We start from the raw sequence: 14,367 nt of genomic DNA on the forward strand, positions 1-14,367 counted from the left end.
GCAGCTACATCACATTCCCCCAGGTAGATGAATTACCCATTGTGAAGGCTGGATTCTATGCAAAGGGACATATACCAGATGTTAATGGGGCCATTGACGGGACCCATATTGCCTTATTCCCCCCCCAGGGCCAATGAACAAGTGTACAGGAATGGGAAGAGTGTCCATTCACTCAATGTCCAGATGGTGTGCCTTGCTGACCAGTACATCTCTCACGTCACTGCCAAGTATCCTGGGTCGGTGCATGATGCCTTTGCGCTGAGGAATAGCAGCGTCCCACAGTTGATGGCACAATTACAGAGGCACAGAATTTGGCTTATAGGTGAGCCTGAGTATCCATCCAATGTATGTAGTGTGTATGCCTTCAGGACTCATACCCCATGCCATTGTGCAGGGCTAATGTGTGTCCCTCACTTCTTGCAGGTGATTCCAGCTACCGAAAATTTTCCTGGCTCCTGGTCCCTGTTAGGAAACCAAGAACACGGGCGGAGAATAGGAACAATGATGCTCATGGGCATACCAGGAGGATTGTAGAAAGGACCTTCTGTCTCCTGAAGGCCAGGTTCAGGTGCCTCCATCTGATAGGTGGATGCCTATGCTACTCCCCTGAGAAGGTCTGCAGGATTGTTGTTGTGTACTGCATGTTGCACAACTTGCCCATCAGAAGCCATGTGCCCTATCTGTAGGAGGAGGGGGTGACAATGCCACCCTAGCAGCAGTGGACACTGAGGGTAGTGAGGAGGAGGAAGAGGAGGAGGATGTGGACAATAGGACAATTATGACACAGCAGTACTTCCAATGACACTCAGGTAAGACTGTTGAACTAAACATTTTCCTATTTCAGTGTTGTGCTCTGTGGCTGTAGCATAACGCCAGTCATTACCTTTGCATCACACCTGACTGTCACCTATGCCTTCGCTTATTGCAGATGTTGCTGTGGTTACAACTCTGTAATGCTGTGATGTGTACAGACTGTTGAGACACATTTGTGGAATGGATTAACATATTACTGGACACTGGCACAGGATTATGCAGTTCATTACAGTTCAATACATTGTACATTACCTTCAGATAAAACACTGTTACTCAAGTTGTGTCCTAGGGTATTTATTAAAAATTGGTATACAATGCAAAGTGCAATAGAGTGGGGTGATGGTTGGGAAAAGTCCATTGTAGTGGGCCAGTCTGTTTGTTGCACAGGTCCGGTGTCCAAGGACCCATTGGAAGGGGAGCAATGGCAGTTCTAAGTGGACAAGGTGACACAGTGGAACACAAGGGGGACATTCAGGAGGGGCTCATTTCCTGGTGATGGTCTTGGTCTTGGCAACTGTCTCTGGTGTCTGTCTGGGTCGAAGGGACCGTTTGCGGGCTGATTCACCTTCTGCAGGGGGAGGGGTGCTGGTGGCCTGTGGGTCCTATGGCAGGGCCTCCTGCCCACTAACTGTAGCAGATGTGGAGGGCTGGTCAGTACACTGGCTAGTGGAAGGGCGCCCGCTGGTGTGCTGTGTAGTCCCTCATGATGTTGGCCGTGTCAGCCAGCACCCCTGTAATGGAGACTATGGTGGTTTGCAGGGCCTGCAATTCTTACTTGATCTACAGGTGGTGTTCACCCAGCAGCAGCGGGTTCTTCTGCATGATGTTTAACATCTGACCATTCTTGTCCTGGGATTGTGGGTAAGCCCCCAGGACATTAGTGAGTGCCTCCTGGGCAGTCGGTTCCTTGCGCCTGTCCTCCACCGAGCGCACAGCTGTCCTTTGACCATCCCTGGCCCCCTGTGCCTGTGCCCCTGAATGGTGTGCCCACTCCCACTGACCCCAGGGCGCTCATTGTCTTGCCTGTGAGCTGTGGACTGGGGTCCCTGTACAGATGGGCACACTACTGATTGACGTGTCCTGGGGACAGAGGTCTGGGGACGTTGGGTGGCTGCTGTGGTGTTGGATTCTGAGGGGGGAGGATCTGCAGTGGACTGGCTGTGAGATGGGGTAGCTGACTGACCAGTGGTCTCTTATGGGCCAGGGAGTTAATCCAGGTCCAGAGCTCCAGAGTTGCTGTCATCACTGGGGGCATCCTCTGGTGGGGGAAAGGGCAGCCGTGGCACCTCCTCGGCGCTGAGATTGGCTGGAGCACCTGTTGGGATGTAAGTGGTGTATTATGCTACATGTCTGTGACATTCTGCATCCCTAGCTTCCCCTATATTATTGCTATTGCCCTGCCATCTTTGGTTGTGTATGGTGATGGATTGTGGGATTGTTATTTGTCCATGCTATGCATGCATTGGTGGTGGGTGTACATGCAGGGCTGGACGGCATCTGCATACAGTGTTATGGCATGCAGGGCTTACATTTCATTTAGGTAATTGTGGTGGTGCACTCTGAGGGATGATGGGTGTCAGGGTAAGGGGTCATGGTGACATGCAGGTATGGGAGTGATAGGTAGTAAATGTTGACTCACCAGTGTCCAGTCCTCCGGCTGCTTCAGTGAGTCCCTCAGGATGCACTATTACCAAGACTTGCTTCTCCCATGCTGTCAGCAGTGGGGGAGGAGGTGGGGGTTCATCGCAGTCCTCTGGATGGTGAGCTGATGCCTTGCCGCTATGGAATGCACCTTCCCCTGTAGCTTGTTCCAGCTCTTCCTGATGCCGCCCGTTGTTCGTGGATGCTGTCCCACAGCGTTCACCCTGTCCACGATCCTCCGCCATAGCTCCATCTTCCTGGCAATGGCTATCTGCTGAATCTGTACTCCAAACAGCTGTGGCTCCACCCTGACTATTTCCTCCACCATGTCCCTTAACTCCTCATCGGCGAAAGGGGGTTGCCTTTGTGGTGACATGGGTGTTGTGTGGTGTGTGGATTGTGCAGAGTGTGTTGAGTAATATATTGGGGTGAATGGGTGGTTGTGGTGTGTGGGTGTGAAGTTGCCTCTGTGATTTGCGTTGCTAGCCATTGCAGTCTTTTTTCATGTTAGCAAGGGATTGTGGATGATGTGGGTGGGTGTTTTATGCTGCTGTTGGTGGGTATGTGGGCTGTGTGTTTATTGTGTCAGGTGTGGGTTTTTTGTTCTAGCCAATGTTGTCTTGTTTTGTCTTTGGGTGGTCTTATCCACCGTGGTGGTGTTCACCGCCAATGGTTTACCATTGTTGAATGTCCACTGTGGTTATTGGTGGGTCATTATTTGGAGGGCGTAGTATTGGTGGCATAATGGTATGGGTGGTAGTACAGACAGTTTATCACATTCAGTGAGTCTGGTCGATTTGTGGTTGTGGCTGTTTTCTGACCGATTTTGTATGTATGTGTCATAATGTGGCGGACGGATATCCACCTCTGCTGCGGTATGCTGGTGCAGTAAGCACGGCGGGATTCAGGATTTACTGCCAAGGTCATAATAAGGACCATAGTTACCATGAGTTCTCCCGGAATGAAATTGCACATTAAAGAAGTAATCACATACATTCAAGCTGAGGCTAATGTATAAATGCTGCCCATGAAAGAGATACCAGTTGGAGGTTACTTTCATACACCTTGGAGTAGGAGTGGTATTTTATCATTCGCAAATGATTACCTGATGTTGAGAGAGAAACCAGTGGATTGATACAAGAAGACAAAAAGGTTTGTGAAACTTTCAAAATGCCTGGGGGAAAATTTGAATACATTGCTTTAAATTGTGGTTCTAAGTGATTTGTGGACTGAATGTAAAGTCAATGTTGATTTTCCAGACAGAGAACATCCAAGAGACCCAGTAACAGGTGTGCAATCTGAAGAAGTGATGAAGAAGTATCATAAGGTAATCGAGTTCATGAAAAACAAGGCGTCTCCGAAAGACGTTGATTGGCAGAGGATTGACAGGACGACACAGGAATTGAAGGAGTTGAATCATGCCTATTATGAGAGATTGTTGCAAGCTTTTGAACATTTCAGTGGTACAGCTACCAAAGAAGCTAAAGATGTGAGTCATTTTGTGTTTATATTTGTGCAAGGCTTAAAACCAGACATAAGTGAGATGATTAAGCAGCATTTGATTTGTTGGCAGAAAAAAACAACTGATGAGATGCTGATTTACACAAAGTAATGTAGTGATGATTTGGAATTGTAGCAGAAAAAGTTGAACAAGAAAGTCATGGTCATGCTAATGAAAGCTGCACAGAAAGCTAGTTAAAGCCAGCAAATGATGATGAACACTGGTGGTATGCAAAGAGTACAACAGCAGGAAACTAATGTTATCCAGCCTAGAAATAGATGAAGTGATTTTCAAGTAGATTAGACTGGTGGTATTGTTGATGTCCAGACTTTGAAAAAGACTAATTTGTGTCATTCATGCAGAAATGTGGGCCATTGGAGAAGAAGTGTCCTCTTGATAATGTGAATAATCAGATACAGAATAATAGAGTTGCTCAAGGACAAGGTAATAATCAAGTTCAAATGCAGAAAGTTCAAAGACCCCATGTGCTGAATGCAGAATGTAAATGTGCCCCAAGGACAGCAGATACAGATACCACAAGCCTCAATAACTCAACAGCAAATGATTGTTCCCCAACAGAATTTAAATCAAATTGCAGGACAAATGTGAATCAGCTAGCATTGTAGTTTCCCTTAATGGAACTGAGTGATGAGGATTTTTCAGAAATTCCTCAGATAGAAAGCTCAGATGATGATGACTGCAAATATGTACATCCTTAGACGTAGATCAATGTTGTCCCTATGTACATGCTGATGTAATGGATCATCATGTGTCATTTCTGAAATACACTGGTGCTACACACTCTACTGTTAGAACAGCAGAAGTACTGAATTTGCCCCTTTCAGGAAAACAAATCCAAGTTGAAGGAGTCACAAATAAACAATTGACCAACAGTAACAGAATATCGGGGTCATTCCAACTTCGGCGGGCGGCGGAGGCCGCCCGCCAAAGTTCCTCCGCCAGAAGACCGCACCGCTGTCAAAAGACCGCGGCGGTCATTCTGGCTTTCCCGCTGGGCCGGCGGGCGACCGCCAAAAGGCCGCCCGCCGGCCCAGCGGGAAAGCACCAGCCGGCGGAGTTGCTGGTGTGCGACTGGTGCAGTTGCACCCGTCGCGATTTTCAGTGTCTGCTAAGGGGCCCTGTTAGGGGGCCCCTGCAGGGCCCATGCCAGTGGCATGGGCACTGCAGGGGCCCCCAGGGGCCCCACAATACCCATTACCGCCAGCCTGGTTCTGGCGGTGAAAACCGCCAGAACCAGGCTGGCGGGAAGGGGGTCGGAATCCCCATGGCGGCGCTGCAAGCAGCGCCGCCGTGGAGGATTCACAGGGGCAGCGGGAAACCAGCGGGAAACCGGCGGGAAACCGGCAGGAAACCGCCGGCTTCCCTTTTCTGACCGCGCCTTTACCGCTGCGGTCAGAATAGCCCCAGAAGCACCGCCAGCCTGTTGGCGGTGCTTCCGCGGTCGTTGGCCCTGGCGGTCCATGACCGCCAGGGTCAGAATGACCCCCTATGTCCCTGTAAAAATAGGTTCATTTGAGGATGAGCACCAATTTGTGGTTTGCAATTCAAGTCCTATAAGTTTGCTTGGATGCAACTTACTGTGTTACCTAAACTGTTCCATAAGCTGCACACCTCAAGGATTTGCAATACAGACAAATGATGAGGATGACCCCTGTAAAATTGTGAAGCAGTATCCAATTATAACATTGTTTTTTAAAGCAGACATCTATAATTTGGACCAAAGATTTAAGAGACACAGTGACACCTGAAGTTTGGGATTTTTCAGGAAAAGTATTGAGCCCATAACAATGACAGTGAAACCAAATGTAGTGCATCCAAAATTTCCTCCATAAAATATGACACCCGGGACAGTTGCCAGAATAATGCCCTTAAGTAAATGTCTGATTGGACAAGGTATTCTGAAGGAGATAATGGGAACTTCGTGTAACTCTTGCATTCCAGGGCTGCGAAAGCCCAATGGAAAGTATTGTGTAGCCAAGGACCTTAGAAAGGTTAATGACATAGTTTTCCCGTGGTACTGAATCCTGCATTGATTTTAGTCCAAATTCAATGTGAAGCAGAATGGTTCACCATGATTGACATTTGTCAAGCATTTTTATCCCTACCGTTGCATGAGGAGAGACAGTTTGTCTTTGCGTTTCAGTTTGGCAGTCATGTTTTGGCATGGTGCCAAGTTCAACGGGGGTATACAGAGAGTCCATCCATTTTTAATCAGGTCTTGAAAAAGAAACTGGAGTCACATAAAATGCCCTGTCATTCAATCTTAGTCCAGTATATTGATGGCCTGCTTGAGGCATCAAACACTAAAGAAGCATGCAGGAGAGACACAATTGCTCTCTTGAATCATTTAGGAGAAAATGGACATAACATTTCTCCAGCAAAGTTACAGCAGTTCTATATCTAGCTCACATTTTGCGAAAAGTATGCAAAGGTTGTCGCAAGAAGGAATCTCAACCATTTTTAAAATAAATTCGCCTAACACTCAGAAATAAGTCTGAATGTTCCAGGGAATGGTTGGCTACTGTTGCCAGGGGATTCCAAACTTTTCCCTTTTGACCAAGCCTCTACAGAGGCTGACACACAAACATGTGACTGATCCAGTACCATTTGATAACAACTGCAATCATGCTTTCAGAGAGCGAAGAGAGATCCTTTGTCACGCCCGGATCTGGGAATGCCTGATTATGATGATTGTTTTTCTTTGTATTGTTGTGAGAGGGAAGGAAATGCTCTCTCAGTTTTGACTCAGTTGTATGAAATGCAAACAAGCCTGTTGCCTATTTTTCTGCAACACTTGATTCTGTGGCTTCTGTGCTGCCTTGCTGTTAAAAGGCAGTTGCAGCCTTGAGCATCAGCACTGAACACTGTGAGGCATTGTTATGTGTCACCTTTTCAATGTTTTGGTACCCCAATAAGTGGAAATATTGCTAACCTGAATCAAGGCACAACAGAGCACTAGTGCTGGTTTGACCCATTATGAGCAGGTCATCCTCGCCATGCCTAATGTCAATTTGAAGAGATGCACAGTTCTGAATCTGGCTACTCTGTTACCTTCCCCTTTTGAAAATGCCAATGAATGTGTGTTTGAAGTTGAGTATGACGGTCTCAATGTTACTGAATTGTGCACCAAACCAAGACCTGACATTCAAGACATTCCCATAACTGAAAATGACTATGTCATGTTTGTTGATGGGTCCTGTTTAAGAGACAAAGATGGTTCACTGAGAGCTGGTTATGCAGTTTGCACAGACTGGGGTTGTGATTGAAGCTTCCTCGCTTCAAGGGGTCTTTTCTGCCCATGTAGCTGAATTGGTTCCTCCTACTAGAGCATGATGTGTTTCTGAACAGCTGAAAGTGACAATTGTCACTGATAGTATGATTTTGGTGTCGTTCATGACTTTGAACAGTTGTGGTCCCACAGAGGGTTTATAACCTCCTCTGGATCACCAATCCACAATGGTGATACAATTTCTAACTTGTTGGATGGATTGTCTGCAAATTTTGTAGTTGTTAAGTGTGCTACTCGTAAACAATCTAGTGCTTATGTATCTTTGGAAAATAAGTATGCAGATGAAGTAGCAAGATATTGCACCATAAGCTGCATCTCCTTTAATGGGGAGTGGAACAATGATAAAATGATGAGACAAGTCAAAATTTCCTGTTAACTGCTGATAGCTGAGAGGAAGTTAAGAAACTTCAGAGAGAAGTGACTGAAGAGAAACAGCAGAGTTGGGTTAAGGCAGGATGTGTCAAGAGAAATGAGGATGAAATTTAGGTTTCAAATAATGGAAGAAATGTGTTGTCAAATAATTTGCTGTCACCCATGTCAAGGCACTATCATGGACAGCTACATAGAATTTGAGATGCAATGATCAGAACCTTTAGACAGACATGGTTTAATGTAAGATTCAGAGTGCTAGAAGAAGCTGTGTGTCACTGTAACATGCCAGCAGATAAATGTAGGACAAACACAAAGTGATTACACTGAGTCACATTGGCAGATCAGGAGGACCATTCAACGGGATGCAGTTGGATTTTATTAAGTTGCCTGTGTGCAATGGACTGAGATATGTGTTGGTCATTGATGCATTTTCTCTTGTTGGGTTCAAGCTTACCCGACCAGGAGAAATGGCAGTCTCACAAAAGGGAAGCTGTTACTTGGGGAAATAATTCCTAGATTTGGCTTCCTTACTTCTCTAGAGTCAGACCGAGGGAGACACTTCAACAGTGAGGTCCTAAAATTATTATGTGCAGCATTGCAAGTTGGGCAAAGAATACAGACCTGAGGTTTTTGGATTGGTGGAGCAAGTCAATGGCACTCTGAAATTGAGACGGGTGAAAGTATGTGCATCTACCACTTTGAAATGTCCAGAAGCACTGCCTCTTGTCCCGATGAGAATGCACTGTACGCCCAACAGAAAAACTGGCTTGTTTCCCCATGAAATCACCATGGAGAGGGCCATGAGATTGACAGCTGTGCCTGCCAATGTGCTTGTGAATATTACAGATGACTTGGTGCTGGATTATTGCAAAGGACTGGCTGACGTGGTGTCTCCCCTCAGGTTGGAGAAGCTACAGTGCAGCTGCAGCAGGATACTGCTCTAACGTATGTGCAGGTGATTGGGTCATGCTATAGAAGCACGCAAGGAAGTCCTGCTTGGAGCCATGTTGGGAAGGCCCTTACCAGGTAGGGCTTGTCACTACTACAGATGTGAGGTGTGTTTTTCTCCCCAACTGGGTGCACTCCAGCCGCACTCTCAAAGTTCCAGAATCCCTTGATGATACAGCACCAGTACCTGAAAGGCTGGTTACAGTGAGTGAGAGCAATCAGGTTAGTCAAGATGTTGGGTCTGGACAAGTGACCGCTACAGCTCAATTACGTTCTGAGGGAGGTCTGAGTGACTCAGCATCAGTGGTTGGTACAGAATGGTTGAGACAGAATCAGTTGAGCTTGGATGCTGACGAAGGACCAGTTGCTGTGCATAAAAGAGTTGTATCAAGAGACAAATGGACAAGTGAACAGGCAGTGCCAGCTGTACAAGTTCCTTTAACAATTGTTGAAGTGACTGAAGAGTCAAGTCAGAGTGATAGCGAGTAAATAGGAGATCAAAGAAAAGGAGAGTATCAAGCAAAAAATACTCAGCACCTGAATGGACATATTTATCTGCCAAAGATGGAGAAAAGGAGTTTGCAAACATTTGCTTTAACAGTTCAAATCCAGTTCAATATTCTTGAGTTTGAGATTGCGGTGGAATTGAAATTTGAAATCTGATTGCCGCTTGATGAACAAAGAATTACATTTTGGAAGTTATTATTAGTGATTATAGGCTGTGCTTTTATTAGAGACATCTAAAATTTTATTGTAAGCTTTTTAACATTTGCAAATTGAGAACCACTTGATGAACTTTCTTGAAGGACATTTTTTGTCAATAATTTGAACTTTTTGGAGAAAGAGAATCTTTTAGATTTTTTGCTTTTCTCATAAATAATAAAAGACCTGAAAAGAGACAGTGATACATTAAAGACGCTTTGTAGTTTTAAGTTTTTGAATTAAAAATTTTGGTCTGAAATTGACGAATTTGTGGAGTCAAATAGAAGTAGAGGTATTAAGTCTAAATACATATATGTAGAGTTAGTGGCTGTGACAGTTATTCTGATTCTATTTTTGCTCATTGGATTGAGTATACCAACAACAAGTGAATCAGAGAAAGTTACATTTACAAGTGTCGGTAGAGTAGCACATGCCAAAGTAGGTCACTTTTGTTAGTGATCTAATGTCCAAGGCTTCTTTTTCCCAAATTCCTATTTGCCCTTTTTGTCCTTTTGTCTTTTGCCAACATGTGTTCATCCCAACATATGTTAATCCCAGATTGACTAATACAGTATGTAAAGTTTCCCTTGCCCAAACTGGCTGAAGCTAGATGATTCAAATTGCCTAATGTTTAATATAACGGAGCAGCATTTGTTTTCTGTACATCAAGTAATTCTGCTGATGTTCTGTATCATATTTGCTAAGTGTTTAGTTCTTTTAATGTTAGTTTGCCTAAATCTATTTGGTCACATTGGGCAACCCTTGGTAACTTTGTATCTTTAAAACTTTGCCTTGAAAGGTTTCCACATGACTTTGTGTTTAAGCTTGCAATAACCTCCCTTAACTTTAATCCCAACTGGAGTCTTCCTTGTGTGGCCACATTAGTCATACTGTGAAACTGAAATGGCCTGTATTGCATCTTAATGACTTGTTCTCCACACCTATATGCTGGATCCAAAGGTCCATTGACACAATTAAGCATTGATTTCTGCAAAGGAAGAAATGCAGTACCAAAGGTGACTGGTGAATTTCAATGTTTTTTGTTTTCTAAGTGTTAGTTTTTAACTCATTTCAATATCCAGCTATAACGTTACTGTTAGAAATGGGGTTTTTGGTTGGCAGTCAGGTTACCCTCTGTCCAAGCAAAAGCCCTCACTCTAGTCAGGGTAAGTCACACACTATCCAAGATTATCCTGTGCCCACCCTCTGGTAGCTTGGCACGAGCAGTCAGGCTTAACTTAGAAGGCAATGTGTAAAGCATTTGTGCAATAAATCATACAACACCATAGTATAACACCACAAAAATACACCACACAGTGTTTAGAAAAATATAGAATATTTATCTGGGTAATTGTAGGTCAAAACGATCAAAGTTGCAATACGAATTTGTAAAGATATCACTGAAAAGTGATATTAAGTGTCTTTAAGTCTTTAAAAAGCAATAAAGTGTCTTTCAAGCACAGAGTACCTGGTTTCTGGTGGGAAATCTCCTCAGAGGGCCACAGGAGAAGAGATGCGTGGAAAAAGGGGTGTGTGCGTCGATTTCTCCTCAGCACACACAGACTTGCGTCGTTCTTTTCCACGCGGGGAAGTCGGGCGTCGTTTTCCGGCGCGCAGACAGTCTCTTTTTGTGGATCGCGGGGATTACCAGATGTCCCGGGTCTGTGCGTGGATTCTCCTGCTTATTTTCCGGCTGCGCGTCATTCTGCGGGGCTGCGCGTCGAAGTTTCGATCTCACGGTAGACGTCGCGTCGATTTCTCCTTGGAAGTCGGGCGGCGTTGTCCTTGCGAGGCCGTGCGTCGAAATTTTGGTCTCACGGCAGGCGTCGCGTCGATTTCTCCTTGGAAGTCGGGCGGCGTTGTCCTTGCGAGGCCGTGCGTCAAAGTTTCGCGCTCACGGTAGGCGTCGCGTCGATTTCTCCTTGGAAGTCGGGCGGCGTTGTCCTTGCGAGGTTGTGCGTCGAAGTCTCGATCGTCCCGAGGGCGTCGCGTCGATCAGCGTCGGTGTGCGGCGTTTTTCTCGCCGCGAAACAAGCTGTGCGTCGAAATTTTCGGCGCACGGAGCGTCCAAGTGAAAGGCAGAAGTCTTTTTGGTCCTGAGACTTCAAGGAACAGGAGGCAAGCTCTATCCAAGCCCTTGGAGAGCACTTTCACAGCCAGACAAGAGTTCAGCAAGGCAGCAGGGCAACAGCAAGACAGCAGTCCTTTGTAGAAAGCAGACAGGTGAGTCCTTTGAGCAGCCAGGCAGTTCTTCTTGGCAGGATGTAGTTTCTGGTTCAGGTTTCTTCTCCAGCAAGTGTCTGATGAGGTAGGGCAGAGGCCCTGTTTTATACTAAGTTGTGCCTTTGAAGTGGGGGTGACTTCAAAGAGTCTCTAAGAAATGCACCAAGTTCCCTTTCAGCTCAATCCTGTCTGCCAGAGTCCCAGTAGGGGGTGTGGCAGTCCTTTGTGTGAGGGCAGGCCCTGCACCCTCCCAGCCCAGGAAGACCCATTCAAAATGCAGATGTATGCAAGTGAGGCTGAGTACCCTGTGTTTGGGGTGTGTCTGAGTGAATGCACAAGGAGCTGTCAACTAAACCTAGCCAGACGTGGATTGAAGGGCACAACAAGATTTTAGTGCAAAGAAATGCTCACTTTCTAAAAGTGGCATTTCTAGAATAGTAATATTAAATCCGACTTCACCAGTCAGCAGGATTTTGTATTACCATTCTGGCCATACTAAATATGACCTTCCGCCTCCTTTCAGATCAGCAGCTGCCACTTCAACAGTGTATGAGGGCAGCCCCAATGTTAGCCTATGAAAGGAGCAGGCCTCACAGTAGTGTAAAAACGAATTTAGGAGTTTCACACTACCAGGACATATAACTACACAGGTACATGTCCTGCCTTTTACCTACACCGCACCCTGCTCTAGGGGTTACCTAGGGCACACATTAGGGATGACTTATATGTAGTAAAAGGGGAGTTCTAGGCTTGGCAAGTACTTTTAAATGCCAAGTCGAAGTGGCAGTGAAACTGCACACACAGGCCTTGCAATGGCAGGCCTGAGACAGGGTTAAGGGGCTACTGAGGTGGGTGGCACAACCAGTGCTGCAGGCCCACTAGTAGCATTTAATCTACCTGCCCTAGGCACATGTAGTGCACTCTACCAGGGACTTACAAGTAAATTTAATAGTCAATCATGGATAAGCCAATCAGTAGTACAATTTACCCAGAGAGCATATGCACTTTAGCACTGGTTAGCAGTGGTAAAGTGCCCAGAGGTCAAAAGCCAACAACAACAGGTCAGAAAAAATAGGAGGAAGGAGGCAAAAAGTTTGGGGATGTCCCTGTCAAAAAGCCAGGTCCAACATGACCCCCTACCAGCCTAAAGCCAGGGGAGAACAATCACTATCCTGATGTACTTCCCTGTTTGAGGCGACAGAACAAGGACCCAGGCCCACAACAGCAGGGGCATGCTCCAGTTCTTCGCCTTCCTGACTCCAATTGGATCCCTCTGTCCATACTCTCAGGGCCCACTAAGCCCATCCATGGGGAACCTTTCTCCTTTCCTGCGGATCCCATCTGTGCAGCACCTAACCTTACATTGCTCACAGATGTATCCCAGGAGCAGGATAGTACCACCAGGACCGACACCGTGGTGTTGCCCATTCTATCCCCGGGGTGTGACACTTGTCCCCTCCCCAGGGATAACTCTGTCCACCCGGACAGCAAGCCACTGTGGTTACTGACAGTTGTCAGGGATGAGAGCCAGGCCCCAGGCCTCTCAAAGCTCTCCCACCACTGTGGCTGTGGAGAGTGGGGGGCGGTAGCCCCAGGTGCTGGGCACCCTTTAACCACTCTCCCTTCCACCAGGTCAGGGATGACAGCCTGAACCTGGTCCTCCCCTCTGGGGCTCTGTACCCTCCCTCCTGGAGCGGTACCCCCAGAGTCCACCATGGTCAGGGTGCTTATAGAAGTCGCCCTGTACCATTCCTCCACCAGTGCAGGGCTGTTAACCTGCAACTGGCCCTCCAACCTGGGGTCTGTACCTTCAGGTTGGACTAGGGCCCGGGGTGAGGCTTCCCTCCCCCTGCCCTCACTTCTGGGGTCCAGCACCCTCCAACTAGGAGTGGCCTCCTCAGAAGATAATAGGGTAGGGGCACTGTTATCAGTAGCCCCTCTCTCCAGGTCCGGGGGGACACCCTGAACCTGGTCTTCCAGCCCAGGGTCTGTACCCTCAGACTGGATCACTGCCTGGCAAACCAGGACTTTCTGGGAGGCACACCTACCCCCCACCAGGTCAGAGTTTAACCTCTGCACCTGACCATTCAACTCAGAGTCGCCACCCTGAAGTTGAACAATTGCCTGGCACGCCAGGACTTCCTGGAGGGCACACTGACCCTCCACCAGGTCAGAGTTTAACCTCTGCACCTGGCCATTCAACTCAGAGTCACCACCCTGAAGTTGAACAATTGCCTGGCACACCAGGACTTCCTGGAGGGCACACTGACCCTCCACCAGGTCAGAGTTTAACCTCTGAACTGGGCCATTCAACTCAGAGTCACCACCCTGAAGTTGAACAATTGCCTGGCGCACCAGGACTTTCTGGGAGGCACACCTACCTCCCACCAGGTCAGAGTTTAACCTCTGAGCCTGGTTCCCCAACCCAGGGTCACCACCCTGAGGTTGGGCAATTGCCTGGCACGCCAGGACTTTCTGGGGGGCACACCTACCCCCCACCAGGTCAGAGTTTAACCTCTGAACCTGGTCATCCAACCCAGAGTCACCACCCTGAGGTTGGACAATTGCCTGGCACAGCAGGGCTTCTTGGGAGGCACACCTACCTCCCACCAGGTCAGAGTTTAACCTCTGAACCTGGTTATCCAACCCAGAGTCAGCACTCTGAGGTTGAACAATTGCCTGGCACGCCAGGACTTTCTGGAGGGCACACTGACCCTCCACCAGGTCAGAGTTTAACCTCTGAACTGGGCCATTCAACTCAGAGTCACCACCCTGAAGTTGAACAATCGCCTGGCACGCCAGGACTTCCTGGAGGGCACACTGACCCTCCACCAGGTCAGAGTTTAACCTCTGAACC

Source organism: Pleurodeles waltl, chromosome 2_2, assembly GCF_031143425.1.
Source record: "Pleurodeles waltl isolate 20211129_DDA chromosome 2_2, aPleWal1.hap1.20221129, whole genome shotgun sequence".
Taxonomy (NCBI): domain Eukaryota; kingdom Metazoa; phylum Chordata; class Amphibia; order Caudata; family Salamandridae; genus Pleurodeles; species Pleurodeles waltl.